Source organism: Quercus robur, chromosome 4 (genome assembly GCF_932294415.1).
Source record: "Quercus robur chromosome 4, dhQueRobu3.1, whole genome shotgun sequence".
Classification (NCBI taxonomy): Eukaryota; Viridiplantae; Streptophyta; class Magnoliopsida; order Fagales; family Fagaceae; genus Quercus; species Quercus robur.
In genome coordinates, this window is record NC_065537.1 from 22,067,358 (window position 1) to 22,081,549 (window position 14,192).

General features: G+C 35.5%; 2 pseudogenes; both read left to right on the top strand.

The window, feature by feature from the left end:
• The first annotated feature begins 5,917 nt into the window (after positions 1 to 5,917).
• LOC126721562 (receptor-like protein kinase FERONIA) lies at positions 5,918 to 6,863 on the top strand (annotated as a pseudogene).
• A 4,967-nt stretch (positions 6,864 to 11,830) lies between these two features.
• LOC126720873 (receptor-like protein kinase FERONIA) overlaps positions 11,831 to 14,192 on the top strand; it is a 68,581-nt pseudogene continuing 66,219 nt past the window's right edge.

Consider the following 14,192-nt stretch of genomic DNA (forward strand, 5'->3'; position numbering starts at 1 on the left):
CAAAAACAGGGCTGGCTGGCGACTTGACCTCGCAACTTGACTGAGTCGCGAGTTCAAGTCGCGAGCTAACTTAATGGCCAGTCTGGATTTTTATCGTGTAGTGCTCCAGGTGGCGTGACTGTTCAGCTCCCCTGCATGCTCTGCACGTGAGCAACTTTTGGCGGCTTGCAAGCCGCGAGCCACCCGCGAGCCACCCGCGAGTCCTAGCCGCGAGTCCTAGCCGCGAGTCTCTGCTTCACTGCACTGTCTTGAGCATGTCTTCACACTCTCTCACACACTACCCTTACATGATTCCCACCTAAATACAAGGTTTCTAAGTGCTATATTACAAGCAAATTTGTCATGGAATAAAGCCAACACATGGTTGATTAAATTCAACCTTACAATCTCCCCCTTTGGCTATTCCATGACAAAACACCCTAAAACAGACTCTAGACTTAAACGTGAGTTTGGGAACAATGGCAAAACTCACTCACACCTAAATCTAGAAACTGTGCAGCTCTTGAATCATATGAACATGAATCTCCTGAAACACAACAATACACCATGATAATTGTATGCAGAAAAGCATGAAATGCATATGAAGCAAGCAATATGTGATCAAGCAAAGATGGAGTTAAGAAACAAACCATGGCTTGATCAAACAAGCAATCACTACAAGGTAGTGATCACAATGCTCATTCACACTTGGAATGAACACTTGAACATACAAGCTAACAAGAACAATGCAAGTTACTTGTATGCCTAACACTCAACCAATGCATAATACACTAAGTATATGCATCTAGGAAAAATCCTACAAGGACACAAGAGTGACAGTACTTAACCAGAAAATGCATGACATTTGGACAGAAGTACTGATTTAACAAAATCATAGAGGCTGCATAAAGCATGGTACAAACCATAAAGCCTATAAACTATGCAAAAAAAAAAAAACATAACCCTAAAAGCTTACATAAGCACATGCGTACAAAACACATTATATTGAATAAAAACTTAAACAATATAAACTAAAAGTGCTTAAAGTTTCTCCCCTTCAAAATGATGAGAAGCTGTGATGCACTAGGAACATATATACTTGTAACCTGAAACACTTGCACAAAACACATTAGACCCTCAAGGTAAAGTAAGTAATAAAAGGATAAGTATAATGTAACAAGTAAATTGCGATCAAGTAAACATGATGTGAAACATGTGTGCAACTTGATCATACACCAAAACAGTCATATAGAAATGACTACAATGATCACATAGCAAAGCAAATGATCATCCGAACATGCATTTAAAGAAGCACAATAGCATAGGGATATATGCATGTCCAAAGCACAAACATGATGCAATGAGAACAACAAAACATAACTCAAAACAGCATAAAGCCAACAAGAAAACAAACAGAACAAAGTTTTCTAGTTAACACAAAGTCTTCTCCCCCTTGGTATATGCATCTCCACTATGGAAAATCTCTCCCCCTACAAATGTGCACGATAAATAGAATTTCTCCTCTAAGGATGTGCACAAGAGTCATAACAAGAGTCATATAGAAATGACAAAATACTTCGGTATACTCTCTAGAGTATACTCTCCCCCTTTTTGTCAGGAATAGACAAAGGGTCAAGGAGAAAAGAAGGCAAGAGATGAATGAACGAACAATGATAATGATGCATGAGGGGTGCAAGATGAAAGAGAAAATGAAGCTCAATCCTAAGACAAAGTAACATGCTACAAAACATAAGGTAAGCATGACATGCTAGGATGAAGAAATAAGGTAAAGACCAATGCATGACAAAGGTAGCAAAGGTGTGTGCAAGAGGTGGCTAAGTGCAATGCATGACCAATGCATAAAAAATGCACATGTGGGGCAAAGTATACTAAATACACAACCAACGAACCAAACATGTTCCTAATGAAGAAACATGAGAAACCCCAAAGTTTGGTACTCACCGGAGTCCAAACAAGCGAGAAAATGTTTAAGAGGCATTTTATCAAACACCTAGCATGCACACTATGAACAATAATGTGAAACAATGCATGAACATCATGAAAATCACCCTTAATACATGTTCTTTCTGCCACAAGGGGCCAACAACCAATGTAAATCAACAAAAGAAATCAATCCCATGAAGAAATTTGACAAAAATTAAGTTTTCCCAACCCCTATTATAAAAATCCCAACCAAGAGCACAAAACTCTCCAAAACATAATCTAAGGATCAAAATCAATGAAAAGAGTTTATAATTACCTTAGAGATGTTAATGGATTGAAAAACCATTCAAATTGGTTGGGTTTTGATGTAAAAATATTGAAATAGGGGTTTTAGAGAGGATGGGAGAGGTTTAAAACAAGTTTCCAGCGAAAAAAGCTCTTTAAAAAGCTGATTCTGGGCGTCTCGCGACTGGCGAGTCACGAGCCAAGTCGCGAGTGAGCCGCGAAACCTCTCTGTATGAACTCGCAGCTTAAACTCGCAGCTTGCAAGCCGCCAAACTGAGTAGCCAAAACTGGCAGCTTGCTGGCAGCTCACGCAAGTAGCCAAAATGAGTGGCCAAAAATTATGACACTTGTTTTTCAAAACAGAACATGTTTAAACATTGAAAAACAAAGTAAGCACTAAACATAAACACAAAAAGTGATAAAAATCACTTCCAAAAACATATAAAATGATCAAAAATATTTTTGGATTAATCCATATAAGATTGAGCACACACACGTCACATTTAGACAAGTACAATCTAACAAATGAATAAGACATTCATTGAATATAAGGCAAGTGTGTTATGTGTGTGTTTCAAATGTGGAATAGTCCTTAGTCTAGAGTGAAGCTTCAATGATCAATTCAATCAAATCATACACAACTAGTACTAAGTCAAGTGGTCTATCTCAATTATAGAAGTGAACATATATGACCTCCCACAAGAAAATGATTATATAAGATTGAAGCTTTTCATTTGGCTTCTTACAATTCATATCATTTGATTATTTTGAATCAATACAACTCATTTTGAGCAATACATCTCATTTTTGAGATTGATGCCTGAAATTTTTGATATTTCAATTTGATGAACAAGCCTTTGGCTTTTTGGGCATCATACATTTTCATATAAGTCGCTTTCCCTTTTTCCTAGTCGAATACTAGTATGTGCGACGGCTTTTGCAGCTCATTATCTCTTTTCATTTTGAGATTTACATTTATTGAGCTCTTTAAGCAATAAAAATAAAAGAGTGGGAAGAGATATAAGCACAAGTCTACGCATGTATCAAAACCAACATGACTATTGACAAATCATTCATGACAAGCTTGAAGATCGATTTACAACAATCACACAAAGATGTCAAGATTTTTCCCACAAAGATATAAGTGCAAAAATAACAAGCTAAGCTCGTAAATGCACAAAGCCATTTGTACAAAGGTACAAGGCCAAACTCACATGTGATATGTGCTCAAACATATACGATCAAACTTTTTGAATTTTTCACTTTTTATGTGGTTTTAGATTTTTTACTCACACAAAGCAGAAACATAAAAGTAAGATCAAGAACAAAACAATGCATACAAATAAATGCAAGATGCACAAAATGCATGATGATATGACATTTAATGCAAGAAGGGTCCTACAAAGATCGAAAGAATTAGATCAAGGACTAAAAAGAGCACAAGCTTAACCATATGAACCCTTCCTCGTCCAAACGGAACGATTGTTTGGAATGAGTGTCTCAAGAGAAGCGAGACGAGGGTTGGAAGAATGAGAACCGGGGATGCACATAGTCAAGGAGTTAAGAGCATTAAACATTTTCTTTAACAACATGCTATTTTCACTAAAAACCGGTTTACTCTTTTTAGTACAACTTCCAAAAAACTCAAGTTTTTCTTTTCTTTTAATTTTTTTAAAAGCATGAAACTTAGAGCATTGAGGTCTTAGATGACCAAAGGCACCACAATGGTGACAAATAATGTGTTTAGGTCCACTAGGCTTTTTGGGAAGGGATCTAGCAACATGGTTTTGTTCCCTCTTCAACTTATGACATTGAGGTCTTATATGACCAATCATACCGCAGTGGTGGCAAGTTGGAACAAACTTAGATCCATTCAAAACCTTAAATTGAGACCTAAACGAAGGCTTTGACTTAACAACCTTTCTCTCCACCTTTTGATTTCTTTTATGTGGAGGAATGTACATTGATTTGTCCTTTAAGGTAGAACACACACTAGGCACAAAATCGGGTACCACAACATGATTGCAACAAATATTTTCATCCTTTTTAACAGTAGGTTCAGCAATCAAACACTTGGCATGCATCTTAAGAGATTCATTTTCACATTTAAGATCATCAACAAGTTTGTTAGACAAAACAAGTTTAGCATCCAAGTCCATATTCAAACATTCAAACTCTTTCAGCTTTTCAAGAGAAATTTCAGCAAGTTTTTTATATTTCTCAACCAATTTGTTGGATTCATTGAGCTTAGCAATCAAATCATCCTTTTCACAAAATAACTTGCTTAAATTCTTTTGAAACTTCTTAGCATTTTTCTTCAAAAGTTTGTCAACAACACCCATAGATTCAAATAACATGTCATCACACTTATGAGGATTAACACTCATAGAGGCATTTTCACAAACACGTGGCATGTTACATTCATCACCAACCAAATCATGCAAAGAGGCATACAAAGCACAATCCATGGCAAATAAACACAAGGGGTCAAAGATCACACTTAGGTATTTAAACCACAACAAGTGTACCCGCTCTGATACCAATTGAAAGTTCAAAAACGTGTATAAACACCTTTGAACGTTTAGACCCCCAAATTACAACTTAACCAATTCAAGCTTTATGTCAAACAACTAGTGTGCGGAAACTTAACATAAGCTATAAACAGAATTGGAAATCAATCTAAGCCAATTATAAATCACATCCATAACAGAAAATAAAAGGCAAAGATAAAGGGAAGAGAGATGCAAACACAAGGACAACACACGATGTGTTATCGAAGAGGAAACCGAAGCCCTCGCCGTAAAACCTCTCTGCCGCCCTCCAAGCGGTAAACAATCCACTAGAAAATACAGTTGGGATACAGGGACAGCAATAGACCCTCCAAGCCTAATCTACCCAGTGCACCTAAGCCCTCCAAGCTTCTTGCTCCAACGAGGTTGCGCCGAACCTTTTTCTTTTCTAGCTTACCGGATTCCGCTACTAGACCATAGCATCCGCCATCCTTGGCATCTTCCAATGCTTCCCAAAACTCCAAAAACACTCAACACTCTAAATGGGTGTGGGTAGTGTTTGGATAGAAATCTCCTCTCAATAGGTATGACAATGAGAGAGGGAATGAGAAGAGACTACAAAGATTTCTCTAAGAATGAGTAGCTTTCTCTAATTGGGTGGGTGTTTTGAAGAAACCTCTCTTAGGGTCTTTCTTTCTGAATAGCCACACATATTTTGTGGAAATGAGGGGTATTTATACTGGTGTGAGAATGGAATGCGAAGAGTCAGTTTTTCCAAAAACAGGGCTGGCTAGCGACTTGACCTCGTGACTTGACTGAGTCGTGAGTTCAAGTCGCGAGCTAACTTAATGGCCAGTCTGGATTTTTATCGTGTAGTGCTCCAGGTGGCGTGACTGTTCAGCTCCCCTGCATGCTCTGCACGTGAGCAACTTTTGGCGGCTTGCAAGCCGCGAGCCACCCGCGAGTCCTAGCCGCGAGTCTTTGCTTCACTGCACTGTCTTGAGCATTTCTTCACACTCTCTCACACACTACCCTTACATGATTCCCACCTAAATACAAGGTTTCTAAGTGCTATATTACAAGCAAATTTGTCATGGAATAAAGCCAACACATGGTTGATTAAATTCAACCTTACAACATCTTCCTATCCCCAGACCTAAAACTCTGAACACAAGCTTTGGTAAAAGATTAGTCTTTCCATGAAGGGTGCTATATTTATGGTTCCTAGACCTAAATTAGGTGGCGACTCTAATTACACCCTCAGCCGTGGACCACCATGTCCTATTTTAGGACGTCTTCACATCTTATAGTTTCCAAAGAGCATAGAATCTAGACATAAGTCATACTCTTTGTTTATGCACAATAATACAAGAGTGGTGCTAGAGGTGGTACAAATTTCATTATATAAAACTTACAAATTAATGTGTTCTCATAGATTGTTGAAAGTTGCAAATTAATGTTATAGGTTGTTAAAATCCACAAATCACATTCATTACTAGATTTATTGGGTTTTAGAGAACACAATAATACAATATATTTTGTCCTTTAGGTAATATAGTGGTGGCAATCAAGCGCATGAAATAAGAGTCTCAACAAGGTGCTCGTGAGTTTATGACAAAGATTGAGAAGCTTTCTAAACTTCGTCATGTGCACCTTGTGTCTCTCATTGGATATTGTAATGATGAGGGTGAGATGATACTTGTTTACGAGTACATGTCAAATGGTACCCTCCGCCACCATCTCTATGTCACCCTTAATGATCCCCTCACCTAGAAACAAAGGCTCCAGATATGCATAAGAGCAGCACGTGGTTTGCACTACCTACACACATGTACAAAACACCCTATTATCCATCGTGACGTGAAGACAACAAATACTCTATTGGATGAGAAATGGGTATCCAAGGTTTCAGATTTTGGGTTGTCCAAAATGGGTTTGGATAACACTGCCGTTAGTACCCTAGTAAAGGGGACATGGGGGAATTTGGATCCAGATTATGCAAGACACCAACAATTAACTGAGAAATCAGATGTGTACTCATTTGGTGTAGTGATGTTTAAAGTGTTGTGTGCTCGGAAAGCATTGAACCAAAGACTCCAAGAAGGATTTAAATTATCATCTTATTGGAGCATGATGCCTAGTTAAAGGATATCTAACACCAAATAACATTTTCAATGAATAATTAATTTTACACAGAGAATTAAATAATAAAATAAGCCATAACGGTTTGCTTTTGTGAAAAAAAATACGTCTACATTTATTTACTAATATTTAAAATAAATTAATTATTAAAACAATAATTAAATAAATGTTTAAAACATCTACAATAATTTCTTCTAGGTTCAATATTTTATGGTTCCTATAACAAAGGTGGTATGAACCTTCATTTATTTTCATCTTTTAGAGCTTTAGAGCAGTAGAATTTGAGGATGCAAAAAAGTGTCTATTTTATATCTTCAAAACCTACTTTATGTATTTTACTATCTCATTTTACAACTCACCCAATATCTCAGTTTCTATTTTTACACACAACTCATTAAAATAATATAAACTATACCAAAAAATAATATAAAAAATTTGGTTTCTCACTCTTCTCTTCCATCTGTCTACCTTTTTGTTTCTTTTTTTTCATTAAAATAATATTTTTGTTTTACATCCTTGTGAACAATTGGTAAAAATAAAAAATAAAAGCCCACCCCAGACGTGGGGCAATTTGGCCTTATTGGTTACTAAAATAGCAACTAGGGGTTTTTTACGCCCCTCCAATGCTAGTGCTCTTAGCATTGAGGGTGTCCCCAAAATTCTATTTTTAGCAACAAACACACCCAAAACCCACTTTATATGGGTGTATCGCCAAAAAAAACTTGCCACTTTGTTACCCTAAGTTATTACTTAGAGCATTAGGATCCTGGCTTTTATAACAATTCTTATTTACCATTTGAAACTTACTTTATCTATTGTACCATTCAGCTTTATAATACACCTAACATCTAGTTTTTATTTTTTCATACAACACATTAAAATAGTATAAATTACACAATAAAATAATATAAAACTATCTATCTCTCTTCTATCTCTAATCTCTCTCCCTATCCTTGTCTCTCTCTCTCAACCACCCACCACTAAACCCAAACCCAAAACCACTAGGATGTGAAAGAAAAGAGAGAAGTCTGAGAAAGGGTGTTGCATCTAAGTGAAAGAGAAAAAGAAAGAGAGGCAGAGAGAGAGAGTTAACCTCGGTGAGAGAAAAGAGAGAATGTGAATCAAAATAATAGGATTTAAGTATACAACTCAGCTATAGTGAGTTGTGGTGGTGGTATTATAGTGAGTTGTGGTTTTTTATTTTCTGTTTATATCTAAGTTTTGGTATGGGTATGTGATAATAGGGGCTACTGCTGGTTGTGGTTATGGTGGTGGTGATTGATTTTTTTTGGGATATGTGGATGAAGAGAGAGACACTGCTATGAAGTGAGAGAGGTGGTGAGAAAGAGAGAGAGAGTGTGTGTGTGAAATTAATAAAAAAAAATGAATAATACTTAATATGATGTAGAATATAAGAATCGAATGTTAGGTAAATTGTAAAATAGATAAATTAGTCTTTTAATTGTAAAATAAATATTTTTCTTTTACAACCTCTATTGTAAATGCTCCAAGAGTAAAAGAAAATGTCAAAGTAATTGATCGGTGCATGACTTTTGGCCTAGACGGTACGAGATATAATTATCTGTTTATTTAAAATAAGTATTTTGTTTACAACCTCCATTGTAAATGCTCCAAGAGTAAAGGAAAATATCAAAGTAATTGATCAGTTCATGACTTTTTGTTTAGACAGTATAAGATATAATTTTCTATTTATTTATCTATTTCAGAGATTTTTCTACTAGAAAAAATATAAAGTGTGACCGCAATAGTAGGCCATACTTCATAGATGAGACATTGAATGCGGAAAGACCATCATGAGACAAAATTAAATGGTGAGAAACAATGGGAAAAAGGACTATGGACTAAACATATGTTGTACTCTCCTCCAGTTCCAAGAAGTCTAGCTCTAAACACTTTTCCAATGGGTCATAGCCTAATTGTAGTCCATCTTGACATGTGGTGTCAGTGTGAGGTCACAGATTCATTGATCTATCAACTATTTGTTTCTCGTTTCTTGATGTAAAATGTTTAACATGACACCTTCTTCTTTCTTTTCTTTTTTTTACTTTCTTTTCTCAATATGACTCTTGTAAATTAGATAATTAATCATGTTAGGGTAAATACTACTGCACCCGATTTATTATACACAAGTTTACACATACTCGTAAACTTTTTTTTTTTTATTACACATGTCATACTCGTAAACTTGTGTGTATTAGAGTGTGTACTATAAACATAATCCATCATATTATACAAATATGAAAGAGTATAGAGATTGTGTAATATGAAATCATTTGAGACAAACTCAAAATATCAATAAATGATAGTACTAAATCAATAATATAAAAAGTAAATAGTTAGTTATTATATTTTTATTAGAGAAATTTCATAAACACAACAAAATTTCACAATATCTTTACAATAATCTTATTTTGAACTGTTGTTGGTTTGGGTATAATTTAATTTAATTTTAATGTATGGTAAATTGACATCTCAACTTGTTGAAAAAATATTCTGAGATTTTTTATTATAATAGTAGAACTCTTTACATTACATTTTTAAAAATGATGAATCAGTTTGTAAGATAATAAAATTTTAGGTTTAATTATATATTTAATGTCTGTTTGGGTCCAATATTTTGTTTATTTTTTAGCTTTTATGCACAAACTTTTAAATCCTTACTTTTTCTTCACTCTTTTTCAAAATACAAGCGTATTTTGGCACACATTTAGTTAAAAAAAATAGATAAATAAAAAATAAAAAAAAGCAAAATAAACTAATCTCAAATGTACACATAATCCTTAACTTTTATCGCATATTTTAAGATGGTATTCACCTATTGAAATGTTTCTTTTTGTTGTTGATTCTTGCTACAATATGAGTAATACTATAGATATAACAAAATTTTACAATAATTTCATAATATTTTTTAAATTAGGATGCCAATTCATACATGAGTCCATCACAATTTCTAATTTAAATTATGTGGCTTGCTAATTTGGGAATGTTTGTAAATTTAACTCTCTTTTTTTTCTTTTTTCCATGTACATTGCATTCTATATGCATAGATCTTTTCACTCAAATAACACCAAGAAAACTTTTAGGCTTTCATCATAGACATTCATTTCTTTGGCCCCCAAACCCGTCCCATGCCCCATTTCTTACGCATACACTTTATATGTGATTATTGCTTTTACGAATGGTCATTGTCCTCACTTGATAGAGGTGGCTTTCAAAGCTCAAAATCGAATAAGAGATGAGGATGGGTTAGGAGATTCCATTTCCAAGTATCTACCTCCAACTCCAACTTATATGTCATTTCTTTTCCACATGTAGAAATTAAAGCTTCCAAACAATTTTGATGAAGTTCACGTATAAAGGTTACATTGTTGATGGGGCCACCCTATCTACAATCAATGGATAGAGTTAGACTTGGTAAATGATTTGGGACAAGCGGGTTTAGGTTTGATTCAATTGGGTTTACACTTATTCGATCTTTCACAAATCAGATTTTCATGTATTTCTTTATTTGCAAAAATTTATAAATTTTTTTAAAAAGTTTTAAAATATTCTATTTTATCTTCTTTTTGATTAAAATAAGAGAACAATGACTTGAAATAATTCATAAATAATATTGAATAAGAAATAAAGTCAACAGAATAATGATCAGAATTTTAAAGTTTTACCAAAAAAGAAATAATCATGGTAAGTGTGGGAGGACTTTCGTCTCGGCCCCCAAATAGGTATTGTCCTATCTGGAAATGGCGTTGAACCTTAGTCCTCAAGGATTTGTTCAATCGCACATTGGAGAGAGACACCTCCCACTCATGCCTTATAAGGTTTTGGCCTAAGGATGAGTGTACCACTACTACACCTTTTTGTGGGAGGACTTTTGTTTCGGCCCCTAATCAGGTATTGTCCTCTTTGAAAATAGCCAATCAGGTACTGGAGGCTGAGACGAAAGTCCTCCCACAGTAAGATTATATGTGGATCGCATAAGGCAGTTTTTGTTTAAGCCATGTAATTTAAAAATATTTTTAAAAAGGCAATAATATCTTATTATAAAAAAATAATTAAACATTAAAATTATACAAATTCCATATAAAAATAACTTTGACATATTTAATATTTATTTATAAATAGTAAATTTTTTACATTACAAATAGCTTAGCATTTTTATGTAATATGAATCACTAAATAATATTAGATATAAAAATCGAAAACAAAGAAAAACTATACCGATTTTTTTTTTTTTTTTTTTTTTTTTGTGTGTGTGTGTGTGTGTGTGTGTGTGTGTGTGTGTGATTAGTATATATTTGGATTGCCTAAGTGAATGGGCCATTGGATGGATAATATTTATTTGAACCAATTTAATATTTTTCTTGTATTAATTTAGTTCTTTCTGTTTTCTGCACTGCTTAAAAATTTGAGCAATCAAATTAATTTTATGATCTAAATTTTACATTTTAAGAGGCAAAATTTGAAATTTCGAAGGGGGCTAATTTGCATATCTTGCTCTAAGTTATAGGCATTTTCAGCTACGAGGGAAAATTAAAAAAAGCTAGGCCCCCCTAGCTCAGCCTCTGACCATAATGTTGTCGTAATATTTGTCGCGAACCAAACTTTCCTAACAGTAAGTATGACCAAAAGCAAGCACAGGTCCCCCCCCCCCCCCCCCCCCCCCCCCACCCCCCCCCCCCCCCCACATTAGCAACTTGAGTCAACTTGCTATGCTCAAGTCTCTCTCTCCCCAGGCAACTTCCCAGTCCTCACCCCCACCCCCACCTGCTTATTCCTCCGTCATTTTTAACTTTGTACAGACCTAAAAGCTATTGTGGTTAATAGCATTGTCAAGCGATACAGTAATTTTGCTGTTTTTACTTTCGTATAGTTGAAACAGAAAAGAAGCGTTTCCTCCTCTTTAATTTATTTCAGTAACCTCTTGCTCCCATGAAGAACCACTCAATGTTGACACCTATCTTCTCCCTCTTTTTCATCTTTCACCATATTACAGTTGCTACTTCTTACACTGTTGATAATATTACCCTCGACTGTGGCTCTTTCGGCAACTCAAAGTCTACCGATGAGCGCGACTGGATCGGAGATATAGGTTCCAAGTACGGTCCCATAGAACAAAACAACAAATCTAACTCCTCTGAAGCCCAACGCCAAGCATCCGTTGAGTCTATCCCCTACAGTACAGCCCGGTTGTCTTATTCCCAATTCACATATGTGTTTCCGGTCACACCTGGCCCGAAATTCGTTCGGTTGTACTTTTACTCAGCTGCATACTCAGGTTTTACCATGTCTAAAGACTTTTTTACTGTCAAAGCGGGTTCGTTCACCTTACTTAGAAACTTCAGCGCTTCCATTTATACTGATTCTTCAGACGAAAAGTATTTTGTTAAAGAGTTCTGCATCAATGTTGAAAAAAATAAAAAATTGAATTTAACCTTCATTCCTTTTACAAGTGGTTCCATTAGTTACTATGCTTTCATTAATGGTATTGAGGTTGTCTCCATGCCTATGGACTACATGTACTATACCTCAAGTAGTTCTATTAATGGTAAAGTTCCTGTTTATGTTGGCCAGGCTCCTCAGTTCTACATAAACTACACCATGGCACTCGAGATGGTTTATCGATTAAACATTGGCGGGAGCTCCATAGCCCCAAAGGAAGACACTGGAATGTTTAGACAATGGTCCGAGGGCAGAACTGATTATTTGTTGAGCGACGGTGTAAACCCTCGTGATCCATCTTTGAAACTCAAATACTCAAAAATACCAAAATATATTGCACCTGATACGGTCTATCAGTCTGCAGCTTCAATGGGTCCAAACAGGACTAGGAACTCAATGTCTAATTTGACATGGGGATTACCTGTTGAGACGGGATTCAATTATCTGGTGAGGCTCCATTTCTGTGAAATAGATCCAGAGATACAAATCTCTGGAATAAGGGAATTCACCATCTATATAGACTATCAGCTAGTAGAAGAAACGGCAGATGTAATATTGTGGGCTGACGATAAAGATACGCCATACTACAAGGACTACGTAGTAATGATCCAAAACAAGGGCGAGGACAATCATACTCTGGCCATTGATCTACATCCTAGAACAGATGCAGCTTTACGCGATGCCATTTTAAACGGTGTGGAAGTGTTCAAATTGAGCGACCTATCTGGCAATCTTGCTGGACTAAATATGGTCCCTCCACCGATGGATCAACAACCTGCTCTGGCAGCCAACAAGTCTAATACAAAGAAGACAATTTTCATTGCTATTGGAAGTGGTATCGGCTTTTTAGTGGTGGCTGCTCTAGTGTGTTTCATGGTTCTCTGTAAATTGAAGAAGACTGAGCATTATGGTTCTTACCATCCACTAGCAAAGTGGCGGTATTGGTTTAGGCCAGATCCTTACAAAAGAGAGTTCTCAAGGAGAACAGCTTCATCACTACCTGGAGAACTATGCCGCTACTTCAGACTAGATGAAATCAAAACAGCAACCAACAACTTCAATGAAGATCTAATTGTCGGTGTAGGTGGCTTTGGCAATGTTTACAAGGGTCTGATTGAGCAAGGTAATGAATAATACCATGATTATCTTTTAATTTTTAGTTTTTTCCTGAATTAGTCCTAATTGCAATCTAACTGCATGTAATTAAGATTAGTGATACTATATTTTGTAGAGTTGTTTAATAATTTGATGAAATCCAACTTGTGTTGAGTTCCTATACGTATTGGACATGGCCATATATGAAAAAAAAATATTCTCTTACACTCATTTTATATCCACTATTTTACACAATATCCACAATCAATGTGCTGACATACACATTTTAGAAGATAAAAGAAAATGACCTCTTTTCAAACATGGAAGTGAGTATTATTGCCCATTTAAATAAATTGTATAATGTAACCACTGTGTCCTATTTTAGGACTTCTTCACATCTTATAGTTTCCAAAGAGAATAGAAACTAGGCATAAGTCACACTCTTTGTTTATACACAATAATACAAGAGTGGTGCTAGAGATGGTACAAATTAATGTGTTCTCATAGATTGTTGAAAGTTGCAAATTAATGTTATAGGTTGTTAAAATCCACAAACCACATTCATTGCTACATTTATTGGGTTTTAGAAACACAATAATACAATATATTTTGTCCTTTAGGTAATATAGTGGTGGCAATCAAGCGCATGAAACAAGAGTCTCAACAAGGGGCTTGTGAGTTTTTGACAGAGATAGAGATGCTTTCTAAACTTCATCATGTGCACCTTGTGTCTCTCATCGGATACTGCAATGATGAGGGTGAAATGATACTTGTTTA